Source organism: Schistocerca piceifrons, chromosome 5 (genome assembly GCF_021461385.2).
Source record: "Schistocerca piceifrons isolate TAMUIC-IGC-003096 chromosome 5, iqSchPice1.1, whole genome shotgun sequence".
Taxonomy (NCBI): Eukaryota; Metazoa; Arthropoda; class Insecta; order Orthoptera; family Acrididae; genus Schistocerca; species Schistocerca piceifrons.
In genome coordinates, this window is record NC_060142.1 from 678,613,930 (window position 1) to 678,636,130 (window position 22,201).

General features: G+C 38.5%; 1 protein-coding gene across 1 annotated transcript in view; it reads right to left on the reverse strand.

Moving 5' to 3' along the window:
• The window catches only part of LOC124798427 (solute carrier family 35 member F5), a 166,061-nt gene that overhangs the window by 45,151 nt on the left and 98,709 nt on the right, over positions 1–22,201 (reverse strand).

Genomic DNA, 22,201 nt, shown 5'->3' on the forward strand with positions numbered 1-22,201 from the left:
TCCATCTCAAAAATGGATTCGTCTGAAAGCTAGTGTTTCTGTCTTCTTTACGTGACTGTTGACAACTCCACATCTCTACTACCTGGTAATTTGCGACCTTTGCACCTAAATTATTTACAAAATAGTATTTTCTAAGGACAAAAGAAAAAGAAAATTATTACTGAAATAGAAGAGATGAAAGCAAGAAAGTTTCCCCTCGAATGGAAACTTGAGGGTGCAATGTTTTGTAACATACCTGTTTTTGACTTCGTTAAATCGGAAGACAGGCAATCTTTTACATTAAAATGTGTGGATAAAACTCCTACATCAAGATCACTAAAACTGCGTTACTGATTACTAATTTCAGCTCATTGCTGAGTCATCTTCACATTAATAAAAATGATTAATTAATTAAGGGTGTATCAGCTTCGGGCATCATCAATCATCAATATGTGTTGAGCTGAATCACACTTGTTGTCATGTACACACTAAAGTAGGTCACCATGGTTACATAATTTACTACTTTAGAGATTCATCTCAACAGATTATGCTGATGTGTAATGTCTGGTAGCTGAAACAAACTGAATTTAGTAATAATTTTTGTTGATCTGAAGACAGCTGGCCAATGAGCTGAAACTAGTAATCAATAAAGAAATTTTAGCAATCTTGACCTAAGATTTTTATCCATACATTTACAAAAGCTAACGTTATGTTTCATAAGTTTCTATTATTTCATGCCTTGTAAAATAATATTTTGGGATATATGATGCAGAAACAGAAATATTTTATACAAGAATAACTACTGTTACAATTCTGTATTTGTCTAATAACTGAATACCTTCAGGGACACTATCGAGATATGTGGAAAACCTAGAAACTTATGTCAGTTTCTATGTTTGGTTTGGTTACAGGGAAAGTGAATTGAGAAATCAGAAGAATGGATTGCCACAATGTAGCTATTTTCTATATGTCAATGATCTTATCCTCCCCAAACAGGATCAAACATTTAAACAGATTGAAGACAAATAAGCTTACAGAAGCCTGGGATGTTATGTTAACACAGTTCACTGGCATATATGTACTGCAATGGGACCAAACCCTTCAAAGACTTCAGTGTGTGCCTTCAATATGGGCTCAAGATCAACATAACAAAATGTGAATGTCTTTTGATACATTGTTGTTCCATTGTAGAATCGGGACAGTATCTGCTCAAATATTTACCAAGGAAAATCGCCAAACAGCTGTACATTTTGGAAGTTATTTTGTTTAAAAAACCTGTTTCAGTGTCTTAATAATGCCATCTTCAGGTCCCAATGCGCTCAATTTACAGACAATCAGATGTGTCAGTACTTTCATGCTGGAGCCACAACAACAAATGTTTGTGTGTCACTGGTGGGCCAGCTGCTATAACGAACTTATACATTCAGGTATCTTTAAATAGGAGTTATCTACAAGAACCACTGTGAGTGTACAGCCAAAAAGGCTGCAGCACAAAGCAATATCCTGAGAAAACTGTTGTGTAGCACACAGGGTACAAACTTTCTTGTTCTCAATGTGACAGCCAACAGTTTGTGTTTGTCTGTAGTCAATCTGCCCATGTGGAGAAAGTGGGTGACATCCTTAATTACACGTAACACATAACAACTGGTGGAACGAATATCACACCTTTTGACAAGGTGTACAAAGCAGCAGGCACTTCTGCTCTGACAGCGCAGTATGTAGCTTGTGAATAACAGTGATAAATTGAAGCAGACCCTTGATGAAAGACATGTGATTTATGGAGCAAAGGAGACGATGAGCTCAATTCAATTCAATTCAATTTTTATTATCTTATAACATGCCTTATACAATCAAAGATTGTGACATAGGTGACTTGTCAGTTTTACACTATATATAACAGTACTAAAAATAGACAATAAACTAATAATATATAATGGTGTAACATCTTCAAAGAGGTATTTTAATTACAATTATAATGCATTGTTGCCATTCATGAAATCTTCTACACTATAGTAACATTTATCTTTCAGATATTTTTCCAGGTCTCTTTTGGTACCTTTTACATTTTGGTCATCCATATCTTTCCATATTTTATTTACAAATTTCATGCCCATATAGTATGGTGTTTTTTCATATGATTTTAAATGGTGGGTAGGTAACATGTAGCTCATTCTATATCTAGTATCATATTGATGCAAGAAGAAGTTGCCCTCAAAAAGTTGTGGGATTCTTTTCGTGAAAGTGAGAGTGCCATAGATGTATATGCTTGGAATGCTCATTAGATCTAGTTTTACAAATAAAGGTTTGCAATGTTGCTTTGGTTTTGTTCCCACCATTGCTCGGATGATTCTTTTTTGTAGTCTAAAAGCTCTAAGTAAATTTGTTTTTTCAGAGCCCCCAGAAAATTATACTATACCTAATGACTGTAACAAAATATGCATTATATACAGTTTTTCTTACAGCTACATCAGTAATACTATACAAGATATTCATAATATATACAAGGCTATTCAGTCGACCCAGTATGTTGTCCACAGGGTGACTCCATAACAGGTTTTTATTGACTAACACGCCAAGGAATTTGACACAGTCAGCAGTCTCTAATTTTTTGTCCATATACTTTATTTCACTTATAGACTGTGCAGATTGTTTTGCGGTAAAATGAACAATTTCTGTTTTTGTAAAATTTAATGTCAAGTTATTGTTTTTGACCCATGCCTCCACTTCCCCAAGTGTTTGTTCAATAAGACGAATTTGGTCTACCTCATTTTTACAACAGACTACAGCTGTTGAGTCATCTGCATAGAGGATAGTATCAGACTGGACCTGACATGGCATATCATTAATATAATATAGAAAAAGCAGTGGCCCTAATATTGAACCTTGTGGAACACCTAATTGAGTGTGTTTCCAGCCAGAGAGAAATTTCTTGCCGTTGATGTTAATAAGTACCCTTTGTTTTCTGTTTGCCAAGTATGATGACATCCAGCTAAGAGATTTGCCTTGAAAACCATAGCGTGCCAATTTTTGGAGAAGCAGGTCATGATTTACTGTGTCGAAAGCTTTGGACAGGTCACAAAAGATACCTGACACACACATTCTATCATCAAGACATCTGCTGACTTTCATGACTAATTCATTTATTGCATGGATTGTGCTGTGGCCTTTTCTGAAACCATATTGATTGCCTAAGATAATGCTGTTAGATGAATTGTGATTTTCGATCTGATCACATGCAGCTCTTTCAAATATTTTTGAGAAAATTGATAACAGTGAGATTGGACTATAGTTGTCCAATTCATCTTGTTTGCCTTTTTTATGTATGGACTGAACTTCTGCATATTTTAATTGATCTGGGAAACATCCCTCATCAAAAGATTGGTTGATTATGAAAGAGAGTGGATATGCAATACTGTGACGGACTATTTTTATTATTTCAGTGGGGACCTCATCCCACCCTGCAGATTTTGAATTTTTTAGGGACATTATGCATTTGATGACATCTGAGATGGAAACATGAGAAAACTTAAAACATGGGCAATTGCTATCTTTGCTATCTGTCATATTGGGCTTTTTTTTGGTGGTGAACAGTCACCAAATTTGTTACAGTTTATGAAAAAGTCATTGAATGATTCACAAATGGCACTGGGTTCTGAAACAGCTCTACCATATATCACTATTTTAGAAGGGCATTTTCTCTCTGCCTCACTGCCAACTTCGCTTCTTATAACAGACCAAATAGCTTTTGATTTGTTTTTTGCATTTGAAATGAAGTTGTTATTTGTAGTACGTTTTGCTAGTTTAACAATTTTGTCAAATGTTTTTTTGTATGTGCTTACATACTTAAGAAATTGAGAGCTAACAAGAATTAAACTTCCATGGAAAACTTCGAGAATGCTCAATCAGCTAACAGTCAGTGTGGCAGTAGTGAAGACCTGCCAAACAAGATGAGTCCTCAGGCATGAGGATGACAGCCTCAGTGGCTGCTGTCATACTTCGGAGGGCCCTGCTTGCCCATTCCAGTGTACTCTTTAAGCTCTGTGGGAAGCATGTACTAGAGGTATAGCTCAATATTAGGTCAAAAAAACAGTAAAAGTTGATTTCTGGGCACAAAGCAGCAAGGAAAAAAGGAAGCAATCCATCCCGTATATTTGCTGTGGTGTTCACAGAAAACAACAGAAATGTCCAGCAGAAGTGCAAAGCAGCCTTGTGTAATCCTCCCTGTCAAAACAGAGCAGTATTGTACTACAATTTACTATGTAGTGAATCACGTGTTGTACATTTGTTTTATATGATGAAACTTTTACAGGTAGGGCTTTCCAAAAGTGAATAAAAATGTTGTCCTGTACACTACTGTATTGTACTTTACTCAAACAAACTGGAGACTTCATCTGCAGAGTGATGTTCTACGGATGAACATATATAAATTACAGAGTGTACTACAATCACTGTCAATTACTGTGGACCAGAAAGGTGTTCATTATTCAGGAATACATATTTTCAATAACTTGTCAGCAGTTACAAATGCTTTAGCTACTAATAAAATTCAGTTTAAGAGGATCCTAAACTATTTATTTGTGGTCAATACCTTCTACTCTACTGGCAAATTCTTAGAAGAGCCAGTTAATATATACAATAATATCAAATATGAATGTTACATAAAATCTAACTTTTTCACATCTTCACTGCAACAATCTGATCAACATAAATAAATATCTTAACTGATTTTCTGTTTGGTGATGCTTGGCCACAATAGCCTACAAATTACCATCTGCAGTCCAGTGTATTGTAAACGGTGGATCAAAAAATAAAGCTTCCTATGTCATACAAAATTTAATAATAAACATATAACAGCAGAATTAGTACAGATCATAACCTGAACAGTCCTCTACTCGATAATACTGTTCAAGATATCCACTATACTCTTGTACACATTTGCGCCATCATTTAACCCAGTTTGGAAAATTTCACAGTTTTGCTTCTTGATCCACAATTTTAAAGCTGTTTTAGTGTCATCCATGGAGAAAGTGTGTGAGGCCACTGTAAAGGACATCAACAATCAAGGACATACTCATGAAGCAATTCAAGGAGACTGAAGAGATCACAATCAACATCTTTAAAATCATTCTGAGAAAAATTAGTCAAGAAGCAAAATCCTGAATTTTTTCAAACTGGTTTTGATGCCTGGGTTTAACAATTACACAAATGTGTATAAATGCAAGGTGATTATGTTGAACAGTAGTACTGTGTGGAAGACCGTTCACTCTATGATCTGCACAAATTCCACTGTTATATGTTTATTATTAAATTTTTTATGGCACAAGAGGCATTACCTTTTGATCCATCACTGTACATTTACAAGTTCTGAGAAAAGTTTGTTATTCCCTATTAAATAAAAATGTGCTTAAGATTTTTTGACTTGTTCCACATCAACTAAGACCGACCTAAGATCTGTGGAAGATACATTAGCATATTTCTCTTCTTGTAACAATGAATATGTTTTCTTGTTTTATGACACATTCTACATTGTTGAGGACCTTCTCCTCGCTATGGATCTATGGAACAAAAACCACATCCAGTTGAATCTTAAGTAACAAGTCCTATTTTAAATGGAATAAAACATTCGTAAATCATGTGAATAACCCTTCTTTTGGTCACTGGAGGGCAGCACTGGAAGATTGGTATTGTGACTAGGAGATTCAAGAGAGAAGAAAAAGCAGGTTGTTGGTTCAAAGTTAAAAGACATGCACGTGAGGTATCTAGGGCATGATTTGAAGTGTTTTTGAATCATTATTTGGTTTTGCGTGTGTTTATGTTTTTGAAGGAAGTAGTTTAACTTTTGAATGTTAAATACTGCCATCATATTTATAGACATTAATCACTAACAAAATCAAATAAATGAAAATCACTGCTGGCAATCAGACAGATTTTTCTTGTGTGTGATAAAATTTCCTTCACATTACTGATGACATAGAACTAATAATTACCAATTTTGAAAGCTCATGACCAGTCGTTTATTATGCATACTATTTCCATTACTTTTCCAAAAGAACCAGTAACTGAAGAAAATAGAAACATACACAGGCAGGAGAGGTTTTTGAGTAGTTTGTGATGTGTGTTGGTTATTGGTTATATTTGTATGAAGAGTAATTTTCAGCAAATTTTTAACAAAAGTTTCACTGAATGAAGTGTATTTTGTCATATTTTCCTGTGTCTACATTAAAATTTGAAAGTGAGAATAATTGTTACTTCTGGACAACAAAAATTGGTTTCTGAGTTGGAGTATCATATAAATCAATTGAATTCTTTTTACCACCATTGACAGTGCACCATGTATTCCATTACAAGTTGAACAGCGTAAAATGGAGACAGAACATAGATTTAGGAGAGAGCATATACAATGATCACCATGTGTACACTTAGAGGTATCTCTTATTCTATTTATTTTAAAATGAGGAAGCTATTTTTTTTTAATATTTTTGTTGGCTGTTTTCTCTTGAATTTTATCGGATAAAGCATCAAAACATAATAAAGTACTCATTGAGCAAATTCATGTTGTGTAAAATGAAATGTACTTTGAAATAACACTTTTCAAACCACCAATCGCAATATTTTCCCACAACCTGTTAGAATTCATTTCAGCAGTTGTCATAGGGGGCCAGAAAATGGTGTTACTGTGTGTGTGTGTGTGTGTGTGTGTGTGTGTGTGTGTGTGTGTGTGCAGCTACAACGATGTGGGTAGCCCATTATCTTCGTACATTAAGAGATCTTACATTACATCATAAATGTAACAGGACATCAGAGGATACTACAAGAGCATCGGAATTTTGTAAACCATACTAAAATGCATGATTCAGTTTAAAAGGCACATTTGTATGTCCAGATTCACAAAGAAATAGGCCCCAACCTGACATTAAACTTTTCAGTGTGGTTTTCGGGATGAAAATTTTCTTGGAGTATCAGTTCTGTTAGTATCTCATGTTTAGTTTTTTATTATAGCATAATGCCATACGTCCCAGAAGATAAAAATGTGCACTTGAAATTCTGCAAACAGTTGACACCAACCAATACTGTTTCAAATAAATTGACTGCCTCTGCGGAAAATATTAATGAAAGCCATTTTTTAAGCAAACCAACAAAAATAACATCATTGTTGTGCAAGGCAGTTAATGCCTGACTACCAAAATCCTGGAAATAAAATGAAATCAGAAAACTGAAACTAATAACATATTTTAGCCTTCCGTAACTATGTGAATGTATTTTAATTCGCTTTATAGCTCCTGGCTAAAGAAATATATTTTGATTTCATTTGGCTTGAGAGCTGTAAACAAAGAGGAAACAGCAAAATCACCAAACATAAACATGGATCAAGTGGAGACTACCACTCACCCCATTTCAGCTCAGACTGCACTGCACATGCGCGAATCTGACAGCTTGGGTGCGCCAGAAAATTTTTTCCAGTTAGCACCTGGCTGCTTCTTGCTATTGCTGATACAGCTAAGAACCCCACTTTAAGCAGCCAAAAGCAGGAGAAGGTACTGCTCAAATGCAACAATACTGCACATGCGCATAAGCCCACTGGTAACTGCTCAGACAAACGTAATGTAAACCATTGTGATGTAACGCTCATCAGAAGCAGTTTGTTGTTATTAAGTATTTCATAGTCCTGTGTGTGCACTGTGTTTTGTTGTTCTGAATGGTGCATGTCCTTTGCAACTTAAGTTTTATTTTGTTCCCCCCCCCCTTCATTTATGTTTTATTGCTGCAGTATTATTTTGCAGTAGTGGGTCAAAGTAAAATTCTTTGTTAGAGTATCAGTTCTATCAGTCAAAATCACAAAAATTTAACTGAAAACTAAATCAATGAAAATCCCCAGAATTCTAAAAAATTCCCAGGTTTTTCCCCATTTTTCTCCTGAATGAAAAAATTCCCGGGTTTTTCCAATATTTCCCAATTGTCCCTAGGTCTACACACCCTGGTTTCACTATAAACTTCTCAAAAATAAAGCTTTGCACCCACCTATCTCCCTCCCTTAAAACTCTTTCTCAATACACTTTTGATCACAGTAAATCACTACATATCAACAATTGCATAACAGAGGTAAAAAAAAAAAAAAAAAAAAAAAAAAAAATTCCATTTTCAGTGCAGTTCAATAGAATATGGTGGTGTCCAATTAGGAATTAACCAATTTGGCTTTTGGACACTCTTCAGTTTGTCAGCATGCCTTAAAGGGTTATTTCAAGTTTAGACCATCTTTACTGAAAGTAGGGAAGGTGCCTGCCAAATTGGCCTACACCACTGCGATGTCTTTGGATATTCAACAATTACCATGAGACACAAAACATTAAAGACCAGCTCCATAGTTGTCACTAGGTGATGACAGCTTTCTATGAACTACAACTCATAGTAGTCCCAAGGAGACTGCGACAGAACTGCATGCTGCCTTTTTCAAGGCAGATGGGAGGATTGTGACCAATCAAATGTATGCAGCTACCGAATTGATCAATTTGCCCTCTGGGTATCCATTACTAATACAACACCAGAAATCCTCCAAATCCCTCATCACCTTGGTGAGTGAATAATGTGCACAAGAGAACACCTGGAACGAAAACTGAATCAACTGTATCTGGCTGTCTTCCCCAATGACTGCAGTATTTGTCCAGTGTCTGATGATCATAGACAAAGAGAGGGAGATGAAGTTTACCAGCTACCAATGCACATTATACGCATGCAGGTCCAAACACTTAGCAGACAGGTCAGTGTCATATTTTGGACCAGTATCATGTCTGTATATCAGAAGCCTCACACATCATTGCCACAGGTTTTCTTAAAAACTGACATACTGCCAATTGGCAGTATGCAACTCTTGTAAATGTATAATAATTTTTTACATCACAACTGCTTTTTAAAAACAATAAAATGTAAAGACATTTTTATACCTGATTTTACATTCAAAGCAAATTTTCTAAAAATGTGTTGTACTAACACAAATGCTTATATTAAGCTACACTGAAGCACCAAAGAAACTGGTATAGGCATGCTTATTGAAATACAGAGATATCTAAACCGGCAGCATATGGCACTGTGATCACCAACACCTATATAAGACAACAAATGTCTGGCTCAGTTGTTAGACTGGTTACTGCTGCTACAATGGCAGGTTATCAAGATTTAAAAAAGTTGAACGTCGTGTTGTAGTCGGCAAGTGAGCAATGAGACACAGTATCTCCGAGGTAGCAATCAAGTGGGGATTTTCCCATATGACAATTTCACAAGTGTACCATGAATATCACGAATCCAATAAAATATCAAATCTCTCACATCGCTATAGCAAGGAAAAGATCCTCCAAGAATGGGACCAATGACGACTGAAGGGAATCATTTGACTTTACAGAGGTACAGCCTTTCAGCAAATTGCTGCAGATTTCAATGCTGGGCCATCAATAAGGGTCAGTGTACAGACCATTCAACAAAACATCATTGATATGAACTTTTGGAGCTGAAGGCCCACTTGTGTACCCTTGATGACTACATGCCACATGACACAAAGTTTTACGCCTTGCCTGGGCCCATCAACACCGACATTGGACTGTTGATGACTGGAAATGTGTTGCCTGGTCAGATGAGTCTCGTTTGAAATTGTATCAAGTGGATGGATGTGTATGGGTACGGGTATGGAGACAACCTCATGAATCCAGGGACCCTGCATGTCAGCAGGGGACTGTTCAAGCTGGTGGAGGCCCTGTAATGGTGTGGGGTACATACAGTTGGAGTGATATGAGACCCCTAATATGTCTGAGAGAGGTGAAACATTCGTAAGCATCCTGTCGGATCACCTGCATCCATTCATGTCCATTGTGCATTCCGATGGACTTGGGCTATTACAGCAGGAGAATGTGACACCCCACACAACCAGAATTGCTACAGAGTGGCTCCAGGAACACTCTTCTGTGTTTAAACACTTCTGCTGGCCTACCAAACTGCCCAGACATGGACATTATTGAGAATATCTGAGACGCCTCATAATGTACCCCCTCGTACTCTTACAGATTTATGGATAGCCCTGCAACATTCATGATGTCAATTCCCTACAGCACTACTTCAGACATTAGGCAAGTCCATACCACACTGTGTTGCGGCACTTCTGCGGACTCGCGGGGGCCCTACAGGATATTAGGCAGGTGTACCAGTTTCTTTGGCTCTTCAGTGTATTTTCGTGTGTCTAACTAAATGACGACATCCTCATTATAATGTACATTTTATAAAAACGTGTCATTAACACTCTTGGTGCCAAACCCGTAGATTCTATGGGCTGCTCTCCCTTCAAAAAGCATCAAGCCCATAGGTTCCGCTAGTCAGCATATTTTGTTGATTAAAAAGCACTGTGCATTGTTTTCGCACATCTGGCTATTGATATACGATGTTTATACCACATTAGCTGCAAGGATAGATGATGTAAATGTGTCACTTGTTTTTGTGGTGTTTCGTTTGTTATGAGTCACTGTGGTGTCTGTGTACAAGAAATGGTGCGTCATGGTTTATCTGATGAGAAAATTGCAGATTTGCTGAATTTTGGAAACATTGTTGATGCTCTAGATAGTGAAGATGATTTGGACAACGTATGTGTCTTTGAAGGTGATTGCAGTTACAATGTGTTCAGGCACAGAACTTCAAAATTGTGGTAAAAACTGTATTTTTATTTGCTCTTACTAGAAGTACTGAATGCATTTTTGTTACACAGTTCATTTCAGCCTAAGAATATGACAATAACTGATTTCATTGCCAATCTTTCCAACAGCTCCAAATAATAAAACAGACTGGTAAGCTGACTGACACAGAAACGTTTCCTGCAATATTTATCACCCACAAGCAAAAATATGCCTCCTGTGTATGTTTGTTCTTCAAAATCAAATGAAAAAAGTGGGAAAGCATCTCACAGGGAGAGACATATCAGTGTGAACAATGCTGTGTGGCATTGTGTAAGGAAACCTGTTTTAAACTATTTCATACGAAAATGTAGTATCAATCCATGGAGGAAGTGCCAATGCGTTTAAATACGATATTCAGCACTGATCATTATGTATTTATGAGGGTGAGTCAAATGAAAACCTTAAATTTGTAATAACAAATCGAAATTTCACACTGTTATCCAGTAAGTTGGTAAGCATGCTACAAGCAGCGTGCAGAATGGCCTGTAGGTGGCAGCGTAGTGCAGGTGCACACATACCGTCGCAGTATCAGTATAAAGATGGCCACCCCACTTGCGACTTGCACCAGGGAAGAACAGTGTTCTGTTATTCGGTTTTTGCATAGTGAAGGTGTGAAACCTATTGAAATTCATCGACAAATGAAGGTTCAGTATGGTGATGCATGTTTGTCACAGCAGTAAATCTACGAATGGAGTAGGAAGTTCGCAAATGGTGTGACTTCAGTGGAAGATGCTCCTCGTCCAGGTCAGGCACAACGAGTTGTGACTCCACAGAACATTGCAGCAGTTGAAGCCATAGTCAAGGAAAACCGCCAAGTGACAATGAATGACACTGCAGCATGTTTACGGATTAGTCATGCATCAGCACACCACATTGTGCATAATGTGCTCCAGTTTCACAAAATGTGTGCAAGATGGGTGCCACGGCAGCTGACTCCTGAAATGAGAGAACGACGTGTTGATGCTTGTGAAGAACTTCTTCAGTGTTTTGAACGAGAAGGTGATGGCTTCTTTGCAAGAATCATTACTGGGGACAAAACATGGATTCACTTCCACCAACCGGAAACGAAGAGAGCGAGCAAGGAATGGTGCCATTCCTCATCACCAAAACCAAAGAAGTTTCGAACAGAACCATCAGCAGGAAAGGTTATGCTGACTCTCTTTTGGGACAAAAAAGGTGTCATTTTGGAGCATTCTATGCCTAGAGGGACCACCGTCATCAGTTCATCATACACAGATCTCCTAAAAAAATCATCTGTGGCCTGTAATCAAATCAAAGCAACATGGATTGCTGTCAGAAGGTGTCCTTTCGCAACATGATAATGCAAGGCCCCACACTGCCCGTACAATAGATGCAACAATCACAGACCAGCATTTTGAGTGTCTTCCTCATCCACTATACTCACCAGACCTTGCCCCAAGTGATTTCCGTATGTTTGGACTACTCAAAGACGTAATGGGAGGAAAGAAGTTCCGTTCTGATGAAGATGTACGCCACATGGTGCATGAGTGGTTGCATGGACTACCAAAAGAATTTCTTTCTAAAGGAATTTATGCACTTTGTAAGCGCTGGAGGACTTGAATTGAGCGTGGGGGAGATTATGTTGAAAAGTAATACAGCTTTGTACCACTTCCACACAATAAATAATATTTTAAAAAATATTTAAGGTTTTCATTTGGCTCACCCTCGTATGAACTCATTTACTCTACCTATATGAATGTGTGACTCTTTTGATTTTACAAAAACAATGCCATTTAGTAATATAATTTGTCCGTTACACGAGACAGAATTTTGTTCATAGCTGCACATTAAAGAAGACATAATGCACTTAAAATTACTGTTAATTGTGTATTTATATGTTTGATATTTTCCACGACATAAATTTTTGAACACAGTTAAAATTGCCTGGATTCTGTGGACATGGGCAGTATTGGGCCAGTACTGAGAGTGTTAATGATAAAACAAGCATGAAAAGATCACTGTCAAAAAAAAAAAAATTGAAACACCACATCTACCATCAAATGAGTCCAAACAACTGTTATTAAATCTGTTAAAATGAAATTACAGTAAAATAACATGACATTAGGATAGCAATGCCCTCTAGTGGGACATTCAGTAGTGTTGTATTCCTGGCAGCTGTCTGTCGCTATGTGTCCTCCTGTGTTTTTGGCAGCTTGTGGTAGGTTGCCATGGTCACCTCGTCTCATGTACTTGCTGCAAACATCCACTGCCCCTTCCCACCACGTATGTCCTTATGTGTTTCACTCGTGGCTGAACGACCTCAAATGGGAACTCCTGACCAATAATGCCATGCTATCATTTCATTTTCACTGGAAGATCAGATCACTGAACTCCAGTAGGAACCATTCTGATTGTTCAGCACATTTTTTTGGATACAGCATACTGTGTGTGCAAATTTCTTGTTCTTAGAATACATTTAGTGTCCACCCCTTATTTGCTCTACATAAAATTTTAAGATTTTTTGTGCACATTCAACAGAGCATTTACATTTAGCTAAGTGTGCTACAGAAATTGTCTTATTGCTGTGGAGATGTGAGTGTTCTTCAAATCTTGTTGCAAAGTCTCATCCCGTCTGCCCTACATATGCATTTTTTCCCCAGAATTACTACACTTGATCCAGTGCACTCTCAAACTTGCAATGGGTTCTTGTTATTATCAATGTTGTTGAATAGTTATAGGAAGTTTGATTTGAATGAAAAATGTCTATACATTTTTTATGTTTTTAAAACTGTGACTGGGATGTGCATATGCTTTTTTGTTTTAAAATTTTCAATTCCTTTAAAAAAAATTTCAAGTGTTATAACTTTAATAATTTCCATTCTTGGCAATTATTTTTAAAATACTCGCTTTTCATGATCAACCACAGTAAACATACAAGTACACTGTTATACTCATGCTTCACCTACGTTTTTCTCCCTTCCCCTCTTATCCCCTGCCTGCCTACCCTCACCCCAACCTCCCCCTCCAGTATCCCCATATAATAATACAGGGTAATATTCTAATTTCATGCTTTTATGATATGACAATGTGATCCATGTTCAGTGAAATATTACATGCCTTACTCTGATCTGTTTATATGAGGTGTGACTGGAAAGTTTTAAGAATGGATCCGCTACTGCTTACTGGTACGGCGGGCAGGTACACGGAGGGTGGGGAGTGAGTCATTGCCTTGTCCTTGAACGCCCTCTGACAGGAAACTGTGTTTCCTTTATTCAGTTCATTCTGGCAGCTGGTTGATTGTGGGTCTGTTAAGGCTTGATGCCGGATCCTGTCTGCGTGAAAATGGACGTAAAAACGGAGCAACGAGTTTGTGTGAAATTTTGTTTTAAAACCGGGAAATCAGCTTCTGAGACTTACGAACTACTAAAAACAGCTTTTGGACATAATTGTATGAGCCAGTCAAATGTTTTTGTCTGGTTCAACAGATTTAAAAATGGCCTCATATCATTTGAAGATTAACCACAGTCCGGCTGTCCTTCCACCTCAAAAACGAATTAAAATGTTGTGAAAGTTCGCGACTTAGTGTGCTCTGATCGTAGACTTACAATTAGAGAGGTGGCTGATGAACTTAATTTAAGTTTCTATGTTGTTCAGTCTATTTTAACTGAAGATCTGAACATGCATCAAGTGTCCGCAAAATTCATTCCAAAAGTGTTGTCAAGTGACCAGAGACAATACCGACTTGAAGTGTGCCAAGAACTGATTAATCAGACTACAAATGACCCAGATTTGTCGAATAGGGTAATTACAGGTGACAAATCATGGGTATATGGATATGATCCTGAAACCAAAGTGCAGTCTTCGTAGTGGAAGACTCCAGGTTCACCATGATCAAAAAAAAAGCACGGCAAAGTTGGTCGAAGGTGAAGAGAATGTTGGTGATTTGTTTCTATTCTAACGGTATTGTGCATCATGAATTTACCCGTGGAGGACAGTAAATTAACCAGGAATACTACAAATGTGTCCTTGAGACAGGAGTTGGGTGCTACACCATGACAATTCTCTGGCTCATCGTGCCTTCTCCAGTGTTGAATTTTTGACCAAATTCAAAATTCCTGTGCTTCCATATTCCCCTGATTTGGCCCCTGCGGACTTCTACCTAAACTGGAATTTACACTGAAAGGGAAGTGATTTGACTCGGTTGACGACGTCCAGGCAAATATGGAGAGCGTCCATAACACACTTCAGAAAAAACATTTCGAGGAATGTTAGCAAAAGTGGAAACACAACTGGAGTCAGTGTGTTCAGTCAGAAGGGAACTATTTTGATGGAAATGCATCAAAGTAGCATGTAAGTACCTCCATTGTACAATTACAGGCTCATTCTTAAAACTTTCCAAACACACCTTGTATATCTGTACAAAGCTCTTTAGTGGATTCAGTAGTCTGAAGATGGCAACTGCTTGCTGAAACAGGTTATGTGAATATTTTTTATATATCTATGCAATCGTGATATAATAAATTATTATACAAGCTTCCGAAGGTAATTCGAGGGCTGTGCAATACTTGGTCAGGATGCTCAAACCTATCACCCAATCCCACAGTCAAAATTTTGCCACTCAGTTCATCTTTGGGAACAATAATGTAGGAGTGTGGTGCACAAACCTTTTGAACACCTTCCTGAAGAAGGCTGAAATCAATCAAATTGAATGGCTCATGGTATCTGTTTTACATGAGCCAGACCGAGCATGCTTAGGACCAGTTGAACCTTGCATGTGTCATTGCAGAAATCCTTCTTTCACGTACTGAATGACATCAGGACGGCTGCCATTGACAAGTGAGGCAGGCATGAGCAGCAACATCTCAACCTCTTTGCCACATCAAGGAACACTTAAGCATGTTACAACACATGGGGTGGAACAACATGGCACTGAATGTTCCAGCAGAGGATTTTTATTTCACACATGTGCCCTTTTGCATAGACTGCCTTCATTTTTCAAATATTATTTGTTTTTTATGCCTTCAATGTACTGCCATTTAAGGGAGTTTTAAACAGGGATACTTTGCTTCTATTTACAAAACATTATTGGTGTTTATTGCTTCCTTCTAGGCCCTCTGAAGCTGACAAGTTGTACCCTGATTGTTAGCAGCGGTCGGAGTCAGAAAAATTTAGTTGCACTTCGCCATTTTGCAGCTGTTTTGGAATTGGCTTTTCCTTTTATTACATTTGTGCTCTTTCCATTTAATTCTACTTTTGCAAAACTTCACACAAGTTGCCTCTATAGAAATTTTACCGTGGTTTCATTTATTTTGCATTCAGTACTCTGAAAATGTAACAACGCAGTAATAACACCAACCACCATTGTTGATGCTTTGTATGAGGGTAATCTCAAAAGTAAGGTCTTCTATTTTTTTATAAGTACACAGACCTGTTTATTTCTACAGTGGTTTACACCAGTTTACAGCTTGAACATTTAGCTATTTTTTGACATAATCATCATTTCTGTCAATGCATTTTTGTAGATGCTGTGGTAGTTTTGTATACCCATGTTATACCAGCTCGCCGCCAAGCTGTTCAGAAAGTTATGAACCTCTTCTTTCACCTCGTCATCGGAGCTGAATCGCTTTCTGGGCAAATGTTCTTTTAACCTAGAGAACAGGTGATAGTCACTGGGTGCCACGTCAGGACTATAGGGTGGGTGGGTGATAATGTTCCACTGAAACTGTTGCAGGAGAGCAACGGTTTGCCGAGCGATGTGCAGGAGAGCGTTGTCATGGAGAATGTGTATGCCCTTGCTCAACATTCCTCTTCTCCGGTTCTGAAATGCCCGTTTGAGTTTTTTCAGAGTCTCACAGTACCTGTCAGTGTTAATTGCGGTCCCAGCAATTCAGCTCCGATGACAAGGTGAAAGAAGATGTTCATAACTTTCTGAATAGCATGGCGGCGAGCTGGTATGACATGGGCACACAAACTTCCACAGCGTCTACAAAAATGCACCAACCGAAATGGTGATTATGTCAAAAAATAGCTAAATGTTCAAGCTGTAAACTGATGTAAACCATTGTAGAAATAAACAGGTCTATGTACTTATAAAAAAAATAGGAGACTTTACTTTTGGGATTATCCTCGTAAATGAAAACGATATGCACTTGGTGTAAAACTTTCTTAAATTGTAGGGTGCTTAAGATAGAAAAAGCTAATGATTACTGATTCATACTACACTATGTGATCTAAAGTATCCGGACATTCCCAAAAAACATACATTTTTCATATTAGGTGCATTGTGCTGCCACCTACTGCCAGGTACTCCGTATCAGTGACCTCAGTAGTCATTAGACATCATGAGAGAGTAGCATGGGGCGCTCTGCGGAACTCACGGTCTTCAAATGTGGTCACATGATTGGATGTCACTTGTGTGATACATCTGTATGAGAGATTTCCACACTACCAAACGTCCCTAGGTCCACCGGTGATAGTGAAGTGGAAACGTGAAGGGACACGTACAGCACGAAAGCGTACAGGCCAACCTCGTCTATTGACTGACAGAGACTGCTGACAGTTGAAGAGGGTCGTAATGTGTAATAGGCAGATATCGATCCAGACCATCACACTGGAATTCCGAACTGCATCAGGACAGTAAAATTTGGAGGTGGTGGTGTTATGGTGCGGTCGTGTTTTTCATGGAGGAGGCCTGCACCCTTTGTTTTTTTGTGTGACACTACCACAGCAGAGGCCTACATTGATGTTTTAACACCTTCTTGCTTCCCACTGATAAAGAGCAATTTGGGGATGGCGATTGCATTTTTCAACACAATCGAGCACCTGTTCATAATGCACGGCCTGTGGCGGACTGGTTACACGACAATAACAACCCTGTAATGGACTGGCCTGCACAGAGTCCTGACCTGCATCCTATTGAACACCTTTTGGATGTTTTGGAATGCTGACTTTGTGCCAGGCCTCACCGACAAACATTGATATCTTTCCTCAGTGCAGCACTCCGTGAGAATGGGCTGCCATTACCCAAGAAACCTTTCAGCTACTGATTGAACATATGCTTGTGAGATTGGAAGCTGTCATCAAGGCTAAGGGTGGGCCAACACCATATTGAATTCCAGCATCCACAAACTTGTAAGCCATTCTCAGTCAGATGCCCGGATACTTTTGATCACATAGTGTCCTTTTATGATTCGTTTTTCCTCTTCAGTCTAATTACATACATTATATATAAAAACAAAGATGAGGTGACTTACCGAACGAAAGCGCTGGCAGGTCGATAGACACACAAACAAACACAAACATACACACAAAATTCAAGCTTTCGCAACAAACTGTTGCCTCATCAGGAAAGAGGGAAGGAGAGGGGAAGACGAAAGGAAGTAGGTTTTAAGGGAGAGGGTAAGGAGTCATTCCATCATGAGATCCATCCTTCATGAAATCCTCCCCACTCCGCCAAGAGCGTCTTTCCGCCGTCCACCTAACCTTCGTAACCTGTTAGTTCATCCCTATGAAATCCCCAAACCACCTTCCCTACCCTCTGGCTCCTATCCTTGTAACCGCCCCCGATGCAAAACCTGTCCCATGCACCCTCTCATCACCACCTACTCCAGTCCTGTAACCCGGAAGGTGTACACGATCAAAGGCAGAGCCACGTGTGAAAGCACCCACGTGATTTACCAACTGACCTGCCTACACTGTGATGCATTCTATGTGGGAATGACCAGCAACAAACTATCCATTCGCATGAATGGACACAGGCAGACAGTGTTTGTTGGTAATGAGGATCACCCTGTGGCTAAACATGCCTTGGTGCACAGCCAGCACATCTTGGCACAGTGTTACACCGTCCGTGTTATCTGGATACTTCCCACCAACACCAACCTATCCGAACTCCGGAGATGGGAACTTGCCCTTCAGTATATCCTCTCTTCTCGTCATCCGCCAGGCCTCAATCTCCGCTAATTTCAAGTTGCCGCCACTCATACCTCACCAGTCTTTCAACAACTTCTTTGCCTCTACACTTCTGCCTCGACTGACATCTCTGCCCAAACTCTTTGTCTTTAAATATGTCTGCTTGTGTCTGTATGTGTGGATGGATATGTGCATGTGTGCGAGTGTATACCTGTCCTTTTTTCCCCCTAAGGTAAGTCTTTCCACTCCCGGGATTGGAATGACTCCTTACCCTCTCCCTTAAAACCCACTTCCTTTCGTCTTCCCCTCTCCTTCCCTCTTTCCTGATGAGGCAACAGTTTGTTGCGAAAGCTTGAATTTTGTGTGTATGTTTGTGTTTGTTTGTGTGTCTATCGACCTGCCAGCGCTTTCGTTCGGTAAGTCACCACATCTTTGTTTTTATATATAATTTTTCCCACGTGGAATGTTTCCTTCTATTATATTAATTACATACATTTGCAGATATACAGGTAGAACTTATTTTAACAGTTTATTTAAGTAAATGGTTTTTTCTTGTTTCATGACATGTTGAAGCATATCATAATAGCACATATTGCCTTTTACAACTGTGGTCGATTCACCATGTCAGATGACACAATCTTTTAGATAATAGCCAACGACAGAGGAGATGCAGCCACTCTGTCAATATATCTTATTTTTATCTTTATTTTTGATCTTTACTTTACCTACAAACTAAAAGAAATTGTTATTCTTTAATACAAATTTTATAATGTTATGTAAAGAAAGTAGTAAGTACTCAGTTTTCTGTTGAAAGATCTTGCATTCTATTATAGTGTATTGCTCGTTGTGTTGTTGTTGTGGTCTTCAGTCCTGAGACTGGTTTAATGCAGCTCTCCATGCTACTCTATCCTGTGCAAGCTTCTTCATCTCCCAGTACCTACTGCAACCTACATCCTTCTGAATCTGCTTGGTGTATTCATCTCTTGGTCTCCCTCTACGATTTTTACCCTCCATGCTGTCCTCCAATACTAAATTGGTGATCCCTCGATGTCTCAGAACATGTCCTACCAACTGATCCCTTCTTCTAGTCGAGTTGTGCCACAAGCTCCTCTTCTCCCCAATTCTAATCAATACCTCCTCATTAGTTATGTGATCTACCCACCTAATCTTCAGCACTCTTCTGTAGCACCACATTTCGAAAGCTTCTATTCTCTTCTTGTCTAAACTATTTTTCATCCATGTTTCACTTCCATACATGGCTACACTCCATACAAATACTTTCAGAAATGACTTCCTGACACTTAAATCTATATTCGATGTTAACAAATTTCTATTCTTCAGAAACGGTTTGCTTGCCATTGCCAGTCTACATTTTATATCCTCTCTACTTCGACCATCATCAGTTATTTTGCTCCCCAAATAGCAAAACTCCTTTACTACTTTAAGTGTCTCATTTCCTAATCTAATACCCACAGCATCACTGGACTTAATTCGACTACATTCCATTATTCTCATTTTGCTTTTGTTGATGTTCATCTTATATCCTCCTTTCAAGACACTGTCCATTCCGTTCAACTGCTCTTCCAAGTCCTTTGCTGTCTCTGACAGAATTACAATGTCATCGGCAAACCTCAAAGTTTTTATTTCTTCTCTATGGATTTTAATACCTACTCCAAATTTTTCTTTTGTTTCCTTTACTGCTTGCTCAATATACAGATTGAATAACATTGGGGAGAGACTACAACCCTGTCTCACGCCCTTCCCAACCACTGCTTCCCTTTCATGCCCCTCAACTCTTATAATTGCCATTTGGTTTCTATACAAATTGTAAATAGCCTTTCGCTCCCTGTATTTTACCCCTGCCACATTCAGAATTTGAAAGAGAGTATTCCAGTCAACATTGTCAAAAGCTTTCTCTAAGTCTACAAATGCTAGAAACGTAGGTTTGCCTTTCCTTAATCTAGCTTCTAAGATAAGTCGTAGGGTCAGTACTGCCTCATGTGTTCCAATATTTCTACGGAATCCAAACTGATCTTCCCCGAGGTCAGCTTCTACTAGTTTTTCCATTTGTCTGTAAAGAATTCGCGTTAGTATTTTGCAGCCGTGAGTTATTAAACTGATAGTTCGGTAATTTTCACATCTGTCAACACCTGCTTTCTTTGGGATTGGAATTATTATGTTCTTCTTGAAGTCTGAGGGTATTTCGCCTGTCTCATACATCTTGCTCACCAGGTGGTAGAGTTTTGTCAGGACTGGCTCTCCCAAGGCCGTCAGTAGTTCTAATGGAATGTTGTCTACTCCCGGGGCCTTGTTTCAACTCAGGTCTTTCAGTGCTCTGTCAAACTCTTCACACAGTATCGTATATCCCATTTCATCTTCATCTACATCCTCTTCCATTTCCATAATATTGTCCTCAAGTACATCACCCTTGTATAGACCCTCTATATACTCCTTCCATCTTTCTGCTTTCCCTTCTTTGCTTAGAACTGGGTTTCCATCTGAGCTCTTGATATTCACACAAATGGTTCTCTTTTCTCCAAAGGTCTCTTTAATTTTCCTGTAGGCAGTATCTATCTTAACCCTAGTGAGATAAGCCTCTACATCCTTACATTTGTCCTCTAGCCATCCCTGCTTAGCCATTTTGCACTTCCTGTCGATCTCATTTTTGAGACGTTTGTATTCCTTTTTGCCTGCTTCATTTACTACATTTTTATATTTTCTCCTTTCATCAATTAAATTCAATATTTCTTCTGTTACCCAAGGATTTCTACTAGCCCTCGTCTTTTTACCTACTTGATCCTCTGCTGCCTTCACTACTTCATCCCTCAGAGCTACCCATTCTTCTTCTACTGTATTTCTTTCCCCCATTCCTGCCATTTGTTCCCTTATGCTCTCCCTGAAACTCTGTACAACCTCTGGTTTAGTCAGTTTATCCAGGTCCCACCTCCTTAAATTCCCACCTTTTTGCAGTTTCTTCAGTATTGATCGTCTGCACTGGAAATTACAACAGAAGTAAACTGAAGAAGAAAATTTTACAATATGGTATGCCTCTGTTCTTATAAATACTATTTATTTTGCAAAGCAGGAAACTGATGTGTCTGACTATAAGATGGACCAAAATGGAATACGAACGAAATTAGGATTTGAATTTCTGAGGTGGTGTTATCAAGAGAGTACTACAGATGCAAATTTACTGTAGTAATGAGTGACAGTTTTTGACTATAAATAGTTATGAATAATTTTTAATGATAGTAGTTTACTCAGTCTGGGACTTTTCTTCCTTCTCTATCATAAAATACTAAACAAACCTACATTTTTAGGAAAAAAAAGGGGAAAAAAGTCAACAGTGTGAGCAACTGGTATTTATCCCAGAGGTGAATATTCCTACATTATCATGATTTTCTGTGATGTATACTCATTAAGTTTATTATTTTATTTTATTCACCCAGCAGAGGCCAGGTCAACTGTGAAAACAGACATGTCATATACCAGCTCTTCTGCAATCACTGCACAGTTTTATATATTGGTATAAATGCCAATCAATTGTTCATCAGGATGAATGGCCACTGAAAAGCTGTGGCCAAGAGCAAAGTAGGCCACTATGTAGCACAATATGCAGCTGAACATAACATGCTTGATTT